The sequence below is a fragment of the Anolis carolinensis genome, chromosome 1, assembly GCF_035594765.1.
Source record: "Anolis carolinensis isolate JA03-04 chromosome 1, rAnoCar3.1.pri, whole genome shotgun sequence".
NCBI lineage: Eukaryota > Metazoa > Chordata > Lepidosauria > Squamata > Dactyloidae > Anolis > Anolis carolinensis.
Window position 1 is genome coordinate 310323593 of NC_085841.1, and position 22712 is coordinate 310346304.

The 22712-nt window shown below is 39.4% G+C and overlaps 1 protein-coding gene across 6 annotated transcripts in view; it reads right to left on the reverse strand.

Annotated features, from left to right (window-relative positions):
• The window catches only part of numb (NUMB endocytic adaptor protein), a 92949-nt gene that overhangs the window by 56883 nt on the left and 13354 nt on the right, over positions 1-22712 (reverse strand). The window contains exon 2 of one of the 6 annotated variants that reach the window (XM_062968103.1): positions 16014-16038. The exons of the other annotated variants lie outside the window; for them this stretch is intronic. The gene's annotated coding sequence lies outside the window, so the exon portion shown is untranslated. The remainder of the gene's footprint in view (positions 1-16013; positions 16039-22712) is intronic. 6 annotated transcript variants of the gene reach the window in all.

Here is a 22712-nt window from a genome sequence, read left to right on the forward strand (position 1 = left end):
CTAAGAGGTATTCGTGGTAGCAAATGGATCGATCGAGAATAGTCCAAGTCAGCCTTGACAGAACCACATCAGGAGCAGAAGTATGGTCTGTTTCCAAAAGAGTGAACCCCACCATAAGAGGAATAGACATAATCTTTTGCAACAGTTCTGATACAGACCTTTAGTATTCATCCATTTCTGGAGAGATAAAACACATTTAAAATGCTAAAAATGTTGCAATGCTTTTGGGTTGGAAAGATTAACCTTTTGCAAGAAACATTGCCCAGGGGACGCATGACTGGATTTACTCAGTCTTCAAGGAGGCTCTTTCTGTGTCAAAAGATTTTGAAACAGTTGAAAACCAACTCACTAATGCCTTGAAAGATCTCTCCAGTGACTACAAAGATAACCACCTGAAGCCTAACCCTGCCAAGACACAAGTGAGTGCTTTCCATCTACGTAACCGTGAAGCCAACAAGAAACTGAACGTTACTTGGGAAGGCCAAGAGCTTGAACACTGTTTCCATCCTAAACATTTTGGTGTCACCTTAGATCGAACACTAACATATAGGAAACACTGCATGAACACCAAGCACAAAGTAGCTGCACGCAATAACATCCTGCAGAAACTTACTGGCAGTGCATGGGGTGCAGACCCACAATTAATAAGAAAGTCAGCCCTGGCCTTGTCTTACTCAACTGCTAAGTATGCCTGTCCTGTCTGGCACAAGTCTGTCCATGCGAAGCAGATGAACATAGCACTGAACGAAACATGCAGAATAATCACAGGATGCCTTAAACCTACGCCTGTTGATAAACTCTACAAGTTAGCTGGCATTGCGCCCCCTGATGTGTGACGGGAAGTTGCTGCTAACTGTGAGAGAAATAAGGTCAAACATTGTGAAAGCCATCCACTGCATGACTATCAGCGTCCTCCCAGTAGACTCAAATAAAGGAAAAGCTTCATGAGAACCACCACTCCTCTTAATGTTCCTCCAGCAACAGCAAGAGTATCCATCTGGGCAGCTAAACCAGGCAATTCCAACTGGATGGCTCCCCATGAGGGTCAGCCTCCAGGGACAAACCAAGAATGGGCAACTTGGAAGTCCCTAAACAGACTCAGAAGCAGAGTGGGCAGATAAAAAGATAACCTGGCAAGATGGCACTACCTGGAGGAATCCTCCACCTTGTGTGACTGTAGAAGAGAACAAACAACTCCACATATGTATGCTTGCCCACAATGTCCTGCCTCATGTACGGAGGAGGAGTTGTTTAAAGCTACGGACAATGCGGTCGCTGTTGCCCGCTTTTGGTCTAAAATTATTTAGCTGCTTGTGATTCCTTTATTTTATCAGTATTGGATTAGGTGAGCCAATTCAAACGGTGATAATAAGATGGTCAGTAGATGTCGAAGACAAGGTGGGGGAGGTGGAGAGATAGGAGACTTGTCACTATGCTCTCTTCTCATCTCATGTTTTTTGGAAGATAACACGCCATTCCCAGATCAAATAGATCAAATTGACAACAGAGCTTCCCCATGGGTAGCTCAGCTTGATGTTTTCAAGCCTTCCTGGTTTGGGAAATGGAAGCTTTCTGCAATGGAAGCTTTCTATTGTGAGGCAAACTGACAAAGTGGATGGAGGAGGTGCCAACAATATCAGCAGTGGAGGTCTATACCTTTACAATCTTTGTCAGTACCAACAAGCCTAAGGAAGATTGGAGTGGAACCAATGGCTTCAAGACAGTTAATGGAATGGATGATTTTGTCAGCTCTTTAATTGACGATGATCCTGGTGCATTCATGGCATGCTTACAAAGAAGCACTTTAAGGGAATCTTCCCTGTTTCTTTGGGTCTGCAATATACAGGCCTCACAATGAGAGCATGTTTGAATCACATGCAATGCACCAGAGCAGGGAAGGCAATTGACAAGGATATCTTTGTCAGAAATCTTCCCCCTGTGCTCCAGGCACTTTTTGAAGTAAGTTGTGAAGGCCATAATACCAGGAGAAGCCTTAACTGAAGAAAAAGCCAGGGTCGGGGAGCCAGAGAAGAAGATAAAATGATGAGGATTCCATCAGTTATAGTTCAGTATCTGAAGGACCACATAAAATGACATGAAGGGTTGGAATTGGCCCACAGGTCTTGAGTTTGACACCTGTGTAATATGACATCATATTTAGTTATCTAGGTTTGAGTATTTAAAATATTATTTTTGGGGGAAAAAGCAAAACACATGTGAGACATTGAATTATATCCTCTTTAAACAGATTTTTCTTACTAAAGTACGTGGTTGAATGGAAGCTATACAATTCTGCAGAACAGGAAGCAGCAAAAGAAGCTTGCATGAAGCTTGAATTTCTATAAGTAGACCATGCCAAGAATGATTTTCAGATCCCTGCACTAGATAAATATTTAAGCAAAATTAATTTTATTCTCTCATTTCCTGACCACAAAAGAGCTATTCACCTAAGAAGGCATTTAGGTCTTCCGACCAGTCATTACCAACATCGTAAGTCTGATGGTAATTACCAATTACTAAAATTTGATTTGCAAAGTGAATTATGTAATGGAAGAAGAGACTCTTAATGAAAATAACTTTAAAGAGTCACATAAATATTTTTAGCTTGTAGTAAAAAGGATAGTGATTCAGTTAGCACCTCATAGTGTTATATTTCATTTTATACCCCACTTTCTTAACTTCTACAAAATTAAAACCATTCCTTAGAGACACACAAGCCATAAATATAGTGAAGCATCCTAGTTCAGGAAGCAAATCATTCCTTATCCACAATTCAATAGCTCTAATAATTAACATACAGTCAGCCTGACATCAATACCAGGAAATATACTGGAGCAGATCATTAAGGAAACAGTCTGTAATCACTTAGAAAAGAATGCTGTCATTACTAAAAGTCAACGTGGATTTCTCAAAAACAGGCCATGCCAGACTAATGTTACCTCTTTTTCTGATAAGGTTACAAGCTTGGTAGATGCAGGGGATGCTGTGGATGTAGCATATATTGATTTCAGTAAGGCCTTTGACAAGGTCCCCCGTGATCTTCTTGTAGTAAAATGTGGGCTAGATAATGCTAGTGTTAGATGGATTTCTAATTGGTTATGCGACTGAACCCAAAAGGGTGTTTTCCAATGGTTCATCTTCATCCTGGAAAGATGAGACTAGTGGGATGCTGCAGAGTTTTGTCCGAGGCCCAGTGCTGTTCAACATCTTTATTAATGACTTGGATGAAGGTTTAGAGAGAGTGCTTATCAAGTTTGCAGATTACACCAAATTGGGAGGGATACCTAATACTCCAGAAGACAAAATCTGAATTCAAAATGACCTCAGCAGATTAGAGAGCTGGGCCCAAACTAACAAATTGAATATCAAAAAGGAGAAATGTAGGACACTTCACTTAGGCTGAAAAAATGAAATGCACAGATGCAGGATGGGTGATCCCTGACTCGACAACAGTTTATGTGAAAAAGATATTGGAGTCTTAGTGGACAACAAGTTGAACATGAGCCAACAGTGTGATGCAGCAACTTAAACAGTCAATGATATTTTGAGCTTCATCAAAAGGAGTATAGTGTCTAGATCAAGGGAAGTAATTGTGACCCTCTATTTTGCTTTGGTCAGACCTCAACCTGTTACGGGTACTTTGTGCTTTTCCTGCATGGCAGGGAGTTGGATTAGATGGCCCATGTAGTCTCTTTCAACTCTATTGTTTTATGATTCTACAACTGCCTGTTTGGCCAATGAAGATGCACCAGGAAAATGTTCACAGAGAGCATTCCTCTGTATTGCTTCAGATGTGTGTCAGAATTTTCCATTCCCAACTAGACATCTGAACAGCACTGTCATAAGGTGCCAGAGAATGTCAAAAACCTGCTAAACAGACACCCCAGGGCCACCCACCTGAAGTTGGGAGCTGCAAGAAACAAAAGTATGCCAAAAGCAACTGAGGATGTTCCTCTAAATTCTCATTTTCCTGAAGTCATCCCTATGCCCCTTGTGCCAGTAAAAATAATCTGCTCTTTCCTCAATACTGGACTCAGTCATAATTGAAATAAAGATTGGGAAATGTAATCTGTTCTTGAAAAACTTCCAGAAATAAATAACTGTAGCAATTGCAGAGCAGGAGAAAGTTCTGCTTTTCATCTGCCTATAAAACTCCATTTCATTGGCTCTATCATTCCTAAGTGTCACCCTTATTTTGCTGGAAATCTTCTCTACTCTCAGAGGACAGTCATGGCTGATTTCAAGAAACAACAAAATCAAGGATGTATGAAAATATACCAGTGGTTGCTCTCCCCATTCCTACTCAAGTAAACATTAAATAAGCTTCTCCAAAGCCCTTCAATCTTTTCTTTTTTCAAAGACTATAAAACATTCTGTCATGTGGATATCACAGTGAAAGCAGAAGTAAAAATTAGCAACTAAACTTCCTTTACTTCAAAATAAGCAGTCAGTAATAAAATTTGACCATCTAGCATACATATTTTGAATGTTACTGTCCAAACTGCTTTGCATGAATTCCACTTCTCTACTTTATGTGCATATTTGGCATTCAGAATTTACTTACAACAGACTTTCCCCAATCTGCTGCCTTTCAGAAGCTTTGGAGTACAACTTCCACCTTTCAAAGAGGCATAGTTAGTGTTCAGGGATGACTGGATTTATAGTCCAAAGCATCTATTTAGAAGGTACAAGGTTGAACAAGGCTGTCTTTGCACTTAATAATATGAAGATATTTCAAAACTTCAAGTAGCACAGAAAAATTCAAAGTGCTGCATCAACACATATATTGCTCAGTTTGTCTCCAAAATATATTTGTCCCTAAGTTCCACTATGCTATAATAAACTGTTTGTGTCTTCTGCAAAACACCTACAGCAGCCTCTTATCTACATTAGTTCACTTATTCTTCAGAACACATCTCCATCGTGACCCACAGAATAATTAGTGATGCATTAAAATGCTTGTTTTCAGCACAATAAATAAATAGATCCAAACTTTCATGTCAAATCAGTTATTTTCAGCAATGCCATTTGTCAGCTAATTTTAGTAAATGTATTTATAAGTCAAAGACTGAGTTTGCTTTCCTTCAAAAATAATCCTAATCATATCTCACCATCTTCATAGATTTCTTATGACTCTTAATTAATTTGCAAAAATATCTCTACATGCAATTAATTTTAATTGCAAAATGACTCAGAAGCTACAGGCGAAAAATGCAAAACAGAAGTAGGATTAACAATTGAAAAGTGTGGGATTTTGCAATTAGAAAAATGTTCTTCAGCCAAGACTTTTTCAAGTAACTGCTAATGGAATTGTAACTACTTTTGCTGATTCCCTCTGTCCGGTTATTGTGATTGCCAGAGGCTGTCCTCTAGGTATCCTCACTGTCTGAATTAAATCAGGTATCCTGGGGAAAGGCATGGTCCTAAATGATTGCAGTTATTACCTTAGATAAATGGGTTTAAACAATGAAGAAAAGGCATATTAACTTGCATATGGAAAGGCAAAAAGCCAAGAATAGCCACATAACATATTTAAAGTATTTTAAAACCCACACTTCAAGGCCTGCTGCAGGCAGCAGATCACAACTGAAAGGAGACGATTGCCCTTTTTGGACTGTCTTAGAGGTATTTTCACTATGCTTTGGTTCAAGATATGGATTCCTCTTGAAAAGACCGTGAGTAAAAGTGAAGTGTCTTGAATAGAGAGGTGAAGCCTGAGGTCTGATGAAGTTTGCCAGTCAGAATAGCCCTATTCCAATTTTCAGCCCACAAAATATAAAAGCTAGATCAAAATCACCATAAAATGGACTGGTTGTGCTCCTGCCATGCTCCCCAACTCCTCTCAAAACCTGAAATAAGTACAACATTTTCATAATTTTGCATAGATACAACTTACCATAGCTTTGGGGGGGGGGGGGTGTAGCAAAATTGACCCTGGTTGCACCTTACATTCCCACCCCTGGCCCTGAGGATATAGAGAGGCTTTCATCTGTTTCAGAAATCGAGTGTTTGTACTGTGGAGTTAATGAAATTTAATCAGATCCTTATGCTGCTGATGGTCAAAACCAGGCCTGTAGACAGAAAAAATTTGGGGGAGGGGGAAACTCAAGGGTGGCAAGTGGGGGGCGGGGAAGTGTGGGGGGGGAAGTGGGGGGAGGGCGAGCTTGGAGGGGCAGGCAAATGAGCGAGCAGGGGCAAGTGAGTGGGGGACAAATCAGTGGGCGTGGTTTGTAGGGGTGGGGGTAGGCAAGCAGGCAAGCGAGTACATTCAAGTTAAAATTCATGAATAAACCAGGTTTTTTAAAAAACTTTTTAAAATGTGTGTGGGGGGGTTGAAGTCATAAAAACCCCCCACCCCTTGGCTTCAGGCTTGGTTAAAACCTAGTTTTGGGCTAGATTAATGGGTTCTTCAGTTATCAGTTCTAAATTTGTCTAATTAGTCTTCAAAGCAAGTTATTGGACTGTTTAAGAATAGTGAAGTTCCTATACATTGGAACAATACAAGTCTATTGAAAGGATTCTAATTTTAAACTTGCTGATAGTTTCAAAACAAATTGTTCTTGTTTTCTTTTCTTTAGTTTGCTCTAAATATAATACTCCCTCATGTTATAAGAGAACTTTAATTGAATCACTTATAGATCAACCCATACCTACAAAAACATACCTAAAAAGCAAATGATTTAGGAGAAGTAGAAAACACAGTATCTAGATTTTAAAAAATAATTAATAAAACCAAATTCTACAATCAAGCAAACAAAATATCTGTCTTCATCTTTTTTTACAAGTGATTTAGAAGCTGTAAAAGAGTGATACAGGCAGAGCTTGGAAAACCATACCATCAAACCATAATCTCCAGAGTCCTTCAGCCACCAAAGCTTCAGGAAACTGTATTCGAAGAAATCAACATGTCCAATTCCAGTATCACATTAGAAAATCTTACTTTGTGCCACCAATAATTTGTGGTCCCATGGAGTCAAAACCAGACAAACCAGTACATTCAAGAGCAACTATTGTTAACTGTGATGACTTATGGGCCATGTAGTCCCGTTCCTAGTACTGTTGTGACAGATGAAGAGGAAAACTTGGGTTTCCCACCGTTTCTGCCAGATTTGGAGCCCTTGCAGCTGCAGGATGTTTGCCCACAAGAAGTCAGACAAACAAGCCTTGAGGAGAAATCTCCCTATTTTCTCGCCGCCTTTATTATAATCAAGATAGACACGCGCGGGAGGCGACTCGCCGAAGCGCCCGGATAGCTGCCAGACAATTAGATGATTAAGTCTATTTCCCTTGGGAAAGTTTAAGGAGTCCTGCATCTGGACAGTTTAGGTTTCGGTTCTTGTTCCCCAGAGAAAGTCTGCTTTGGCGGGAAAACAAGATCCTATATAGATGCTTAGCCACAAAGGATTCTTTGCGGAGTCAATTCGTCAGCTTCGGGAGTAGATTGTGTGTGGACTACGCTACTCCAGTTTCCAGGACCTTGCTCTCGTTCCAGCCCTGCCTTGTTCCCCGGACCTCGCCACGGATTTCGCCACGGACCCTGTTCTTGCTCCTCGCTTCTTGTTGCCTTGAATCAAGCCTTGTTTGCCAAGAATCTAGTTTGCTTCCTAGCCTTGCATTAAGCTCCATGGACTAAAGGACCTTGTCATCTCCCCTCACTTTGCTTGGCAAAGTGAGTGTTTCGGTTATTGGATTACAACTTTGGATCTTAATATTTCATATTGGACATTGTTTTCTTGGACTAATTTTGACCTTTCCTGAAAGGTCTACTTCTGAACTATTTTCTACACTTGCTTTTATTAACTTTATATATTTCCTCAATAAAGATATTAGATAGATTCTGGCCTCTGTGTATGGTTATTGGTGCTCTGCAGCCTGGGTCCTGACATTAACTGACTATTTAGAAACACATATATCATGCCTCATATTATTTGATAGCATCTCTTTAGTCTAAGGTTTGATTTTATTCCAGTTGCTAAAGCTGGATCTTTGGTAACTTAACTTTTTGGCCTCAGGGTTATGTGAATTGTTGAATCGTTGGGTGGTATAGAAGAGAAACCCAGCGTAGGCTGATGGTATGAGCATTGCACTATGACTCTGGATATCAAGGTTTGAATCTCCTACTCAACCATGGAAACCCACTGGGCAAGTCTCACTCGCTCAGCCAGGCAACAGCAAACCCTTTGTACAAATATTGCCAAATAAAATCCCATGATAGGGTCACCATAAGGCAGAAACTACCTGAAGGCACACAAAAGGTAATACTGATTTTATTCAATAAGATATTTTGATTATCTTACTTAAACATCTACAATTCACATGTTGTTATGTTTTGAAATGAATTGGTGAATTGTTATTAAAAGCTGATGTAACACTTTTATGCACTAATTCCTTATCACTGATATTGTATGATGGCCAAGAACCTGCATCAGATATTACCGTGTGTAACATTACAGTGCTGTAGCTACAGCCCTGACACAATACACAACTCCTCTAGTGAAACGTGATGATGAGTATGTGGGGACAACACATAATATCCTGTTGTACAAAGGGGCTTTCCCTGCAGACTGCCCTTGCACAACAACCATTTTGCTGGCTATGCTTGCACCATGGTTCAGATCAACATCTCCCCTCTCTTTATAAGAATATTACCATACATCAAGGGAACCACTGACCATATAGGGAAGCTGATGAAGAAACACAACCTACAAACTATCTACAAACCCAATAGGAAAATCCAACAAATGCTATATTCAGAAAAGGACAAGAGATATCCTCTCACTTCTGCAGGGGTCTACCAAATACCATGTAGCTTTGGACAAGTCACAGCATTGCTCAAACACGAATCAAGGAACATAAAAGGCATTGCAGACTAATTCACCAAGAAAGGTCAGCCATAACAAAGTACCTGATGAACCAACCTGAACACAGCATATTATTTGAGAACACAGAAATGCTGGGCCACTCTAACAACCACCATGTCAGACTACAGAGAGAAGTCACTGAAATCCACAAGCATGTAGACAATTTCAACAGAAAGGAGGAAACCATGAAAATGAACAAAATCTGGCTACCAGATCAGAGTTTGAGAATAACTAAAGACAATGGATTTCTTCGTTTGCATAGTAACATACAGCCTCAGCTAGTCTCTTGACTCCTGTCTCAGGCTCAATGCTAAAGAATTCTACTAGTACGTCCTCATTCTGCAGCTCAATTCAAACATAGTACACTTTGTTAAGATTAACTTTAGCTTATGCAAACCCACCAAGCCTCATTAATCACAGATTGTTTTCAGGACAACGAACCAGGAGTGTAAATTCCAGCTTGTAAATCTTCCCCTGCTTTGTGGGGTTTATCACTACATATGAATTCAGCACCCGAGATTAATCCTAGCTTATTTTGATGCTCTATCTACACTGCCCATCTGCTACAGAGAGACACAGGGGAACAGGCAACTCAGAAAACTTAAAGAGAATTGTGCAGACACTTTCAAAGCTACCCTGCCTAGCAAAGCATCCCTATCTCTACTCACCTTCTTCTTACTGGTCTTTCCTGTACTGTAGTTTCATAGTTTTTCAAAAGGGGGGTAAGGTCTTCAAGATGTTGCAGGACCACAGATACCACTGGCCCTGTCCTACATAGCCAATACTGAGAAATGATGGGAGCTGCAAGCCAAGATCATCTGGAGGGAAAAATGTTCCCTGCTTGATCTTTAGAGCAGTGGTTCCCAACCTGTGAGTCCCCAGATGTTTTTGCCTTCAACTCCCAGAAATCCTAACAGCTGGTAAACTGGCTGGGATTTCTTGGAGTTGTAGGCCAAAACAACTCTAAGGAGCCACAGGTTGAGAACCACTGCCTTTGAGGGACACCCATATTCACAAGTATTGTTGTGTTCTCTCAAATCAATTTGAACTTATAGCAACCCAAAGGTGAACCTATTATGAGGGTTTCTTGGCAGATTTGTTCAGAGGAGATTTTGCCTTTGCCTACCTCTGAGGATGAGAGAGTATGACTTGCCTGTGGCTAGCCAGTGTGTTCCCATAACTAAGTAGGAGATTCAAACTATGATCTCCATAGTCATAGTCCAACACCTATACTACTATATCGCAAAGCAGAGGAGCTTTTGGGGAGTGTGTTCCCCTTGCTCGTTTATATAGTACTTCACCATGGTGTTGTGTGCGAGAAGTAGCACCACTTTCAATCACAATGGGATTTTGAAGGCTTGTAGTGCCTTTTCTACCACCAGGAGCTCCAGAAAACTGATGTGATGGTGATGATCCCTTGGTGACCATTGGCCTTGCAATGTGATGCTGTTGAGGTGGGTGCCTCAGCCATCGAGAGAGGCCTCTGCCATAGGGGAACTCCCAAGCAGATGTTGGACTACTTTTTCCATCATTTGAGAGATTGGCAGACTTTGGAAGGAGGTGTCAGCAAAAGTCTAGGGTCATCATAACAAGGATTGAACGAGCTGAGCAGCCAGTTTTGCAGAAGGCACTTTCATAGATGAGCAAACTGACTTACCGCAATCATAGAGGCCATATGGCTTAAAATTGACTGAATTTCTTTGGCCAAGCCATGCCCTCGGGCATGCAACTACTTGATAGCAGATTGAAGGGTTTGGAAGCAGTCTTCTAGTAAGTATGTCATCTCTGTCATGGAATCTATTACAGATCCAATGAATCGGATTCGCTGCTTCAGCTGCAAGTAAGATTTTTCACTGTTTGTGACAAGGCTCAGTGTTTGGAGAAGATAAAAGGCTGAGTCAACAACAGTGAGGAATTGGAGTCTGGAGTAGGCCACAAGGAGCCAATCATCAATATAAAGATAGACAACTATGCCATGTTGGCAGAGGTAAGCTGCCACCACCAACATACACCTGGTAAAAACACGAGGGGCAGCAAATAGCCCAAAGGAAAGAATGCTGAAGTAGTAATAAAGTGCCGACTGCAGAACTCAGGAACCTGCAATGTCCCCCTGTCTACAGGAAAAGTTCTAGACACTCTTCAACAAACACATCTCCCATCAGGAAACAACACTGCAGGTAAATTCTGGGGGAAAGGAGTCGTTGGGTTCCAACAGGTCATAAAGTGAACCAGGAACTGAATGCAACTTAGAAAACGAAGCTCCCCCAATCAAAGCATTTCCTATAATAGGAAGGCTTTACCTCTACCATACTGCTGGCCCCTGAGTGGCTTCTTGCCAGTTGCTGAATGAAATTGAGAGTGAGAACTTGGCTTGAACGGCAGCGGACATGTGCATCTCCGGAGGTACTGAAAGTAGTCCCCCCACTGCGATTTTGTATGTTGTGTGGTGTAAGTTGGAAAACCATACTTATGGGGCATCTGCCTCATCTTCTGGGTGTGCTCCAGTTGAGTGTCAGTAGCTGGATTAAAGAGGTCTGCTTCATCTCAGGGAAGGTCCTTGATGACAGCACGTGCTAGGAAGGATAAACCCAAGGCGTGAAGTCAGGCATGGCAAATGAAGGCAACAGCTGCTACCAAGAGTTTGCCTGAGGAATCAGCAGTGTGCTTGGCCAATTCCTTTTGCATGTTCACCAACAAGCAAGCCTCTTGTTTAAGGGCTTTTACCATGTCCTGTTCATCAGGAGGGAAGTAGTCAAGGTACAGAGAGATCTTACTCCACATATAGTTCTGGTAGGCCCCCATATATGCGCCAGTTTTGCAAATATGCACGCAGAGGAGTAAATCTTCTTGCTCAATCCATCCAGTTCTTTTCCCCTCATTATACGCAGGCACTAAGTGCAATTTTTGGGATAAGCAGGACTGGATTACATCCACCACTACAGAATTTGGTTTCGGCTGCTTAGCAAAGTGGAAAGGTCCACCCTATGAAGGCTTTCTGCTCGTCTGGGGCTCTATCGGGTCAATTGAGGAGGCACATCAGAAGCTGCCAAGGCAGGTGACATGACTTGTTGGGCTGCTGGTGTCCATGCCCCAACTGACTCCATTTGGTGGGGGGGGGGGGGCGTTCGGCTTCTCGCCACCAGAGAATTTAGTCTTTTTGCTCTTCCTTAGCCTTCCCCAATGGTGCTGGGGGTGGGGCGTCTTTGCCCTTTTTGCCACATTTGTAGAGGGCTCCAGTGGGTGCTCCCGCAGGAGGCCTGGAAAGATCTTCTTGCTGCCCCGACTCCTCTGGGGCTCCAGAGTGGGGTATAGCCTGCCTCTTGGGCTAGCGAGGCCACAGTGACAGATGGCTCGGGAGCCGGATATTTCACCAGGTGCGTGGTTGGCAGTGCCAGGGCCAGTTTGTAGAGGAGGGTCTGCAAGAAGGACTCCATATTCCTTCGTGTCTTGCGGGGGGGGGGGGGGGGGGTGAAGGCCTGGTAGATGGTACAGGCCTTGGTAACATAGCCTTCCCCCAGACAAAGCAGGCACACTTAAGCTCCACTTCGGGGAGCTTAGCTCCGCAGGCAGTGCATTTTTTCAAAGGGGAAGCAGAAGCCCTAATGGCGACTGGCCTATAACAAATGTCCAGTCCAAGTTGTGGGGCAGAGAGGAGCAAGGTAAGTCTAAATTGTCCGGTCTGAGGTCGAGAGAGGAGAAGAACCAGTAAGTTCATGTCCAAATTGAGTTAAAAAGAAAACATTAAGCAAAGTAGGAAAGTAGCAAATTAGCAGAGAGAGAAAGGTTCTTAGCTGCAGTCCGCAGTGGAAAAAAAGAATTGAGGCTCGGCCCTGTCCATTGCTACTTATGCGTATATTCTATGGGGAGAGTGGGCTACTGCCAAAATATTCCATTACTGACATCTAGAAGGACATGCTGAGAGCAAAAGCGTGTAATGATCTGGGGCTGCCTATTAGAAATCCAGCCATATGATGCATGAGGAAGACAATTCAATCCTTCTTGCCTTTGGACACATAATAAAAAATCTGGCTGAGATCCCTGTAATCACACCCATCAATCTATAAAACTTACTATTATACTCCTTAGATGCATACACATTCAGCTGTGCATACACATTCTGCACATTCAAAAGTGGGTAGAATCCAACTACTGTGAAGTTTTCATTTGAACACTGGCTTAGAGTCAGTGCTTGAGGTAGGGCTAGAATTCAGTTCAGGTGATTCTTACTTATTTAGAAGATACCCGGCCTTTCAGTATCAAGACTCATTTTTGCAACCTGTGATGAATGACAACAGGCAACACTTTTATTCACTAAGAAGATCACTATTCAAAGAAGTCTGAATAAGCTTGCATTTATCGATACTACAACACAAAGACAGAATAGATAAGGGCTATAATATGGCTATCCTCATAAACTTGGATATAAAAGTGAAAAAGAGCCTCTCAAATCCAACTCCTTGTTAAGTCTATCTGTTAAGTGGGGGTGGGAGTTTCTGTAACCTAAGGATGACATCTGACCTTATAACAAAACTTTAATTAAATCTGCTATCCCCCACTTTATTCCTTTTAATTTATCACTATTCAAGTCCTTCCCGCAGTCCATTAGTACTTAAAAAAATTAAGTATTCAAAAACCTGAAGCTATGTATACATAAAAGAAAAGATTTTTTGTCTATACCTGCAGGACTTGGTGCCCTTCTTCCTGGACTATCTGAAGCATTCTACATATTCAGTTTTATAATATGGTCTGTTCTACACAGGCTGATTTGTTTTTTGGACTCAATCTCTTTTCCTTTTATAACATTTGAAGAGAAAGCAGAATATGCTTCTAGTTGCTGCAGCCATAAGCATACTACAGCAAATGGCTCATTTAAATTTTGGGAGCTAAAAGTACAGCACAACACCTGTATCTTCGGGGAATATGTTTCAAGATCCCCATGGATACCTGAAACTGTGGGTAACTACTAAATCTTATATTTTGACTATATCTGGTGCAGAAACATACCACAGAATCACACTGGAAGATCTACAGAGGCCCACAAACACTTCTGGGGGGTTTTTTGGGAGAGTGAAACCATGTACAGTGTTTCCTCACTTATTGCTGGGGTTAGGTTCCAGGACCACCCGCAATAAGTGAAAATCATGAAGTAGGGACACTACATTTATTTTAATATTTATACATTATTTTAGTATAAAACAGTATATACACTGTTTTAAGTCTTTATCAACCAATCGTGTGTTGATAAATCACCTACTTCTCCACCTTTTGCCGCTTGGGCTCCTTTTCTCTCCCTTTGGCTTCTCCTTCCTCCCTTCCTTAGGCTGTAATTTGTAATTTTTTATGATTAATAATAGTCTTTTAGAGTTTATCGCAAAACAGCGAATCCGCGAAAAGTGAACCGCAAAGTAGTGAGGGAACAATGTATATCGAATCTGTAGATAAGGGGGTCATATTCTATATGTAATACACTAACTCAAAATATTCAGTTTAAACAAGGGAAGGTGGAGCTGGGAAATTTTCTTTTTCTCTCATGAAACATCAAAGAACAATTTTGATGTAATTCATATTAAGCAGTGAACATGAAGTAGGCAAAACTACATAGGTACTTATCTAATATTATTCAGATATATTTGAATCATTTTTGGTTTCCAATATGCTCTACTCACTTTCTACCACAATCATGCCATTTCAGTAATTTAGTACAGTAGAGTCTCACTTATCCAAGCCTCGCTTATCCAAGTTTCTGGATTATCCAAGCCATTTTTATAGTCAATGTTTTCAATATATCGTGATATTTTGGTGCTAAATTTGTAAATACAGTAATTACAACATAACATTATTGCGTATTGAACTGCTTTTTCTGTCAAATTTGTTGTAAACCATGATGTTTTGGTGCTTAATTTGTAAAATCATAACCTAATTTGATGTTTAATAGGCTTTTCCTTAATCCCTCCTCATTATCCAAGATATTCGCTTATCCAAGCTTCAGCCGGCCCATTTAGCTTGGATAAGTGAGACTCTACTGTATTACATAACTGTAAAGCTTCTATACCATGTCTCTTTTCCCCAATACCACCCCCCTCAGGTTTCTGTGAACTTTGGAAGTGAAGAATAAGCCAAACAAGAACATAAAAGATAAAGGGTCCAAAGGGCAAAGTTCCAGTTATTTCTAGTTAACTGCTTCCAACATCATTTTATGACTGATCTCTTCCAGGAAGAGAACTTAATCCCTAGTCAAATTCTAACAGCATACAAGCACAGTTGTGAAGACTCCGAGATTTAGCAACACCCTATAAACTTGCTGAAAGTATAACTTGAGTCTTGGCATTAACTCACTATTTTGCACCTTTCCATAGCACCTTTCCCTTACCTTCACACATACATGTAACAGGTTTTATATTAGTAAGATTTTATACAATCATACAAACAAACACACCAGAAAACAGCAATCTGTGACCTACAATTCAATTTCTCCAACACCTGTCCTGAACAGGACTGATAAGAACTGCACTTCAACAACTCCTGGACGCCATAAGCTATCTAGTTTTGTCTTACACTGATGGAAAGTAAAACAGTGTCCTAACACTTTAAGAAGCTCTGCTGTGAAGATAGAACAATCCAGATACACAAAGAACAAGGAAGGCAAAACTATACAAGTGATGTGAGACTAAACAGTAAACCGACAACTCAAAAATGGACATACAGAGACATGTAAACCTAGATAACTTGCTGTAAGAAATGTGTTGCCTTGGGACAATCTTATATGAATCTCACCTAATAATAATAATAATAATAATAATAATAATAATAATAATAATAATAATAATACACCGCCACCACCTCCCCAAAGGGACTCGGGGCAGCTTAACAAGCAGGTCCAGGTCCAGGTCCAGAACATACAACAATTCACCAACCAAAATGCATTTAGAAACATAATAACAACATTCCAATTAAAACAGCAAAATATAAAAACTGCGTTAAAACTATATCAAACAGAACAAACAACTATCAACCAGGAATACAGTGGACATGATCAAACTAAAGAGGGCGCAGGGGGGGAACCTACTGCAACATTTGCCTCTTTTTTCCTAGGGAGATCTTCCTAGGCAATGGATTATAAAGTTAATATAGTTCAAAGAATTTCCTACTTACCTACTTAGACTGGATTCTCGAAGGACTAGAAGAAGCAAAGACATACAAAGGAATAGTAATATCAGAAATAAGAAGGAAAGATATGGAACTTAACCACTGAAAATTCTTCTAATATTTCCATCTTCATTCCACAGTTGCTAAGGTTTCACCAGATTTTTCTTGCTTACTTTCAAGTCTCCCTCTGCTTTCTTAATTTCTTTTTTAAGGAAATCAAAAATTCAAAGAACACTCTACATCTATTACCATACTCCATTGCTCCGTTGTGATATCAGAAGCAACATACACAGATTCAAGCCCGGTTCAAATATTTTGTGCTTAAATGCTAAATCACAGCTGGATACAGAGATGGAAATCATGTCATCTCAAGATGTTGCTGTATTGAAACACCCAGGAACGTCTAGCTGGCATAGCTAATGGTCAAGAAAGCTGCAAGTCCAAGAGCAAGTTTCCCTCTTTGCATTGACCCCTAACTGGGGGTTTCAACCTGTATTTCAGGGTGGAACATTTTAAGTATAGATACCGTTTCTTTTAAATAACTTTATGTATAACTTTATGATTTTTGTTCCTGGGTTATAAATGTCATTTCCTGATTGGTTCTATTTTAAAAACATAGAAAAGGTTTATTAAACGGCAAAAACTTTGCTGCGGTCTGCACATTGAAAGGTTAAAAATGGCATATTTTCACTAAGGAAAATTGCAAATGAAGTGCCTCGACTAAAAAAAAATAGTACAACCCTCAGCCACAAAATTAAAGTTGCTGGATTATAACAACTACTTTCATAGTATGTACTGCACAATAAAACAGGAAATAACACTTTCAAACTAAGAATAGATTTTTTTCAAATTTTGTTATATAGTATTTATTTATTTATTTATTACAATATTTATATCCCACCCTTCTCACCCAACAGGGGACTTAGGGCGGCTTACAAAAAACACATATATAAAAATTATACAGTGCAATATAAATCAGTTAAAAATTATTATTAACTTACATAAGTATTCATAAAATACATTATAAAATACAGATATGCGTGTTAAGTTCAAAAAAATGGGTCTGTCGATTGAGTTCCAGCGTACATGATAATAATTAACGCTGCCAGTATGACCACTAGTTTACCACACTGCCTATCTACATTCTTTTTTATAAATGTTGGTTTGACTATGTTACAGTACTTTCATTTTCCCACATAAAGAAATGATTAAGATATTTCACAACTTTAAGTTACTACCTGTGAATCAGCATGAGTCTGAATTCACAAAGCAAGTCCATAACAGTCCATGTTTCTAAAATACCAAAGCTTTGCTCATCAACATTTCTACTAAATCAAATGGTTATAGTACCACCTATAGATTCCATTCGGCAACTAACAGATTTGGCACCAAGTTCCATCACTGATTAGAGTTTTCTCAAGAACTCTTTATCCTACTTACATTGTATCAATAATAAACATAAACTAAGCATCACTGTCTCGAATTAATGCATCCGAGCCAAGATATCACTTTACCTGAACCAACAATAGCCTATTATACTGCGGTTTGCAATTTCTTTAAAAGTGCTAGATGAGCGTTGCGGATTCGCTTGCTTTTTTCCCACTGTTTACTTGCAATATTTACCATTTCCACTGTCCAACACGTTTTCATATATTAGGAACCTTTTTAGTTTGCCTATATAGTACTATGATTTATTTTGTGGTAGAAGGCACATACACTTAGAATGATCTCCATAATTTTTTTGTGCTTACGGTATTTCTTGTTGAGCCCTAGCAAAACATGCCAACCTGCATCTTTATGAATCACTATTCCAACTTAGGTTTTACGAACATAATGGTTAAGCGTCTGAATTCAGACTGTATATAGCTACTCTGTCTGTCTTTTTATTATGCTTACAATGGGGAATTAATTTGTACGTGCAACAACAGACAATGACAGACATGGAACTATGTACCTGCCAGCATTTTTCAGCCATAGCTGTCTCTATCATTTCCTTCAACTAAAGCTTCCAGCAAAGAAATAACACTATACTTGCTTACTTCCTCTGCTTTGTCAATCAAAAGGCCCTACAGAGGTACAGTTCATAGGTAAACTACAGTGATAGTCACATATATGATCTATCACATTACAAGGGCCCACATTAAGCCTGTTAGGCAAATCAATATATCTGAAACAAGCATGTTTTCTGCTGCTCCAAAGGAGAGGATTGGAATTAATGAGTTCAAATTACAAAAAAAAAAGAGATGTCAAGTAAGAATTAGCTGCTTGACAATGAAACAGACTCATTTAGAAAGTAATGACCTCTTTTGTTGGAGGCATTTAAAACCGAAGTTTAGATCTTCATCAGGAATATTCTGGCTATAGCTTCCTGCACTGGAAAGGGACTTAATCGATGGACCTATGGGGTATCTTCCAACTCTATAATTACAATATTCTACAAAAATTCATTTTACATGTTTAAATAGTAAATATAAAATCAAAGTTACATTTTAGAGAATGAAATTTTAAATGAGAAACTACTCCATATTATTCATCTTCCACAACTGCATGATTATAGGTATATTTAAGTATTAAAGTGGTGATTACCCTTACATTAATAAATACTGACTACAACTGTGTATCCCCCTAGTTATTTATTTGATTTTGAATATAAAGCTGATAGCTGCCTCCAGAAAATTGGATATTTATAAATGCCTTCTAATATGGAAGTTCAATTCTTAAACATCTCAGCCAACAGCTAGCCAAAGATTCATCAAAGTACATTTGCAAAATCTGTTTTATAAGTCACTAGCTGTGCCCGGCCACGCGTTGCTGTGGCAAAGTGGTGGTGGTATTGGTTAAAAGTTGTTGTGGAATTTTTATTTGACGTTATATGTATTTTTAAAATTAATTTTATTGTAACTTATCTTTTTTATTTATTATATTTTATTATTTTGTTGTATTATTTTTAGTTATTTTGTTATAGTATTTTATTGTATTAATTTTTTAGTGTTTTTTTATTATTTTTTATTGTATTATTTGTATTTATTTTATTTTTTATTCTTTTATTAACACTGGGCTGAGTGGGTTGCTAGGAGACCAAGTGGGCGGAGCTTAGCCTTCTAAGTGGCAGCAATTGGATAAAAGCAATTATTCCTCTCTCTCTAATTAGGACTTTATTTTTCTTTTCTTTTTGTTGTATCAACCTAGAGGCGTGGATGATGGGTTGTGTTGTCAAATTTCGAGGTTGGGGGGCCTTTAGTTTTGTTGTTTTGTGGGTCGCCGTGATGCCATCACTCTTTTATATATATAGATTATGGCAGCAGCCCTCATGATAGGATGAAAGAATCAATTATCTAAGTTAATTATGCATTGCACTCACTCGCACACAACACCCTTCTTTTAGTTTGTTTTAAACTACTTTCAACCAGTTCTTGAATAATTCCGTGTACTACCACTGATATAAAATTTTATTCATTCTGCACATCTATATCATTCCATCACTTACAATGCAATTCTATACATCTACTCAGTTTCATGGATCTAACTCTTAGACAAGTGGTTACAGAACTGCAAACTCAAGTCTTTTTTTTCTCATAACTAAAGAACCACAGCATCTTCAGTATTTTCTTAGTGGGAACATTCTCCAGCCCCTTGACAGAAGCATCTGTGCAAACCTTTTCCAAATCAAGGATATCCTATTTGAGATTATATGACTTGACTAGCTTGGGAACCCGGCGATGCCCAGGCTATTTGAAAAAGGCATTATTTGTATTTGAATGTTAGGTATTCTCAGTTTGGAGTGGGTGAACTACAATTCTCAGAATTGTGGGTCAATCCTCCCCAAACCCTGCCAGTATTCAAACCCTGCCATTTTGGATCTGTGTACCAAGTGTGGTCCAGATCTGTCGTTGGCTGGTCATCGCCTGGCTCCAGTGCTCTCTGGATAGGGGTGAACTACTACAACTCCCAGATTTCCAGGGCAATTGTCCCAAAACACCTGTCAGTATCCACAGCAGGCAATGTTGAGTCTGTGTGCCAAGTTTGGTCCAGATCCGTCGTTGGCGAAGTTCAGTGCTCTTTGGATGCAGGTGAACTACAGTTCCCAAAATTAAGGCCCATTCCCACAAACCCCTGTAGTATGTTCAGTTGGTCATGAGGCTTCTATGTGTGAAGTTTGGTCCCAGTCCATTGTCGGTAGGGGTCACGATTTCTCTGGATATAACTCCCTTTTCCCCAAACTTGTCCAATATGTTCTTTTGGTTATGGGGGCTCTGTGTGCCAAGTCTGGTCCTGGTCCATCATCAGTGGGGTTCAGAGTGCTCATTCATTGCAAGTGAACTATAAATCCCAGTACCTACTACTCCCAAATGTCCAGGCCAATTCCCCTCAAAACCCACCAGTATTCAAATCTGGGCATATCAGGTATGCATGGCAAGTTTGGTCCAGACCCATCATTGTTTGGGTTCATAGCGTTTTGGGTGTAGGTGAACTACAACTCCTCTAAATTCCCCAGTAGGAGTCACGGTGCTCTGACTTGATGAAGGGTGAACTATAACTTCCACCATGTGGATTCAATCCCCCAAACTCCTCCAGTAAGTGTAGGTACTGCTCAGTTCTGCTGTGTTTGTTATGCAGACAGATTTGAAAGGGAAGGGCAGTAGGCGGGGTCATGCAAATTCCACACCAATGGAGAACCCGGAGATGCCTGCCTGTGGTGGAGGAAAATGCAGAGTCTAGGATGAAATTGTCCCCAGATGAAAGAATTCCTTGGGTGGTGGGCTGTAGTTTTTGGGAAGAACATTGGCAGGGGCTGGACTACATGTTCATGGAGCTCGCTGTAACCGCAATGTCAGTGGACAGGAGTGACTTGATGGCTCCACAGAACTGGAAACTGTAGCCTGTTTGTGCAGGCTGGAGGCTGTCTGTGTGAGCAGACACCCGTGCCACATACACATATACAGGTTTTCACTTTTATTATGGATATAGATATAGATATAGATAGATATAGATATAGATTTCTGCTGGAGTTTAGTTCCTAAACCTCATCCCATGGATACCAAAATCCATGCATACTCAAGTTCTACAATATACAATGGCACAAGAAAATGGTGTCTCTTATATATACAGTAGAGTCTCGCTTATCCAACATAAACAGGCCAGCAGAACGTTGGATAAGCAAAAATGTTGGATAAGTAGGGATTAAGGAAAAGCCTATTAAACGTCAAATTATGTTATGATTTTACAAATTAAGCACCAAAACATCATGTTTTACAACAAATCAACAGAAAAAGCAGTTCAATACACGATAAAGTTATGTGGAAGTTACTGTATTTATGAATTTAGCACCATAACATCACAATGTATTGAAAACATTGACTACAAAAACAATGGCTACTAACAAACTGACTACAAATAATGATAGAATTGCATAAAATGAACTTATAATAACAATATTGTCGGAAATTAAATCCGTAAAATGTTCAGTCCTTGCTGCCTAGAGAAATAGTTGTGGACCTGGGAGGCAGACTGCATTGGATAATCCAGAACGTTGGATAAGCGAATGTTGGATAAGTGACACTCTACTGTAATAGCAAAATCAAGTCTTGCTTTTTGTAATTTTTTATTTTCAAGACATAAATAGTTGAATCTTTGGAAACAGAATCCGTGGACATGGAGGGCCAACTGTACAATGATTTTGCCCTTTTTGTATTCCAGTGAGCTTTCCACGATTACCAAGATTTCCATTATGAAAAGAACCAAATAATATACCTCAGATCTTGCATTTTCCAGCAGACGATGACTGTGCTAAACATAGGTATTGTGTTTATTTAGGATCATAGAGTTGGAAGAAACCTTGTGGGCCATCGAGTCCAACCCCCTGCCAAGAAGCAGGAAAATTGCATTCAAAGCACCCCAGTGATATACTATATTATATAGTATACTAGCTGTGCCCGGCCACGCGTTGCTGTGGCAAAGTGGTGGTGGTATTGGTTAAAAATTGTTGTGTAATTTTTATTTGATGTTATTTGCATTTTTTTATTAATTTTATTGTAAGTTATATTTTTATTTATTATATTTTATTATTTTCTTGTATTATTTTTAGTTATTTTCTGTTATTATAGTATTTTATTGTATTAATTTTTTTAGTGTTTGTTATTTATTTTTTTTGGGTTGCTAGGAGACCAAGTTGGAGGAGCTTAGCCTTCTAACTGGCAGCAATTGGATAAAAGCAATTATTCCTCTCTCTCTCTAATTAGGACTTTATTTTTCTTTTCTTTTTGTTGTATCAACCTAGAGGCGTGGATGATGGGTTGTGTTGTCAAATTTCGAGGTTGGGGGGCCTGTAGTTTTGTTGTTTTGTGGGTCGCCATGATGCCATCACTCTTTTTTATATATAGATGGGATAAACATTTCTATGAGTAATTTTCTATTGCATTTTTCTCCAACATTTCATTCTAAAATAAATTACAGTACTTCAGAAGTTTAATCAGAAACAATTCATGGATACTATTGAAACTGGACTGTTTCAAAAACTATTTTTCCATATTACTATTTATAGGATGCATACATATATTATAAACAGCCCTTAAAATTTCTTTCATAGTGATATGTTAGTTTTATTTTGGCATATGGTCAAACATAATTTATTACTAGTATGTTAATTTAAAATCTGAAGAGTGTAAAGGATTTCTCATCTTCTTCGAGCATTTACAATAGTTTCTA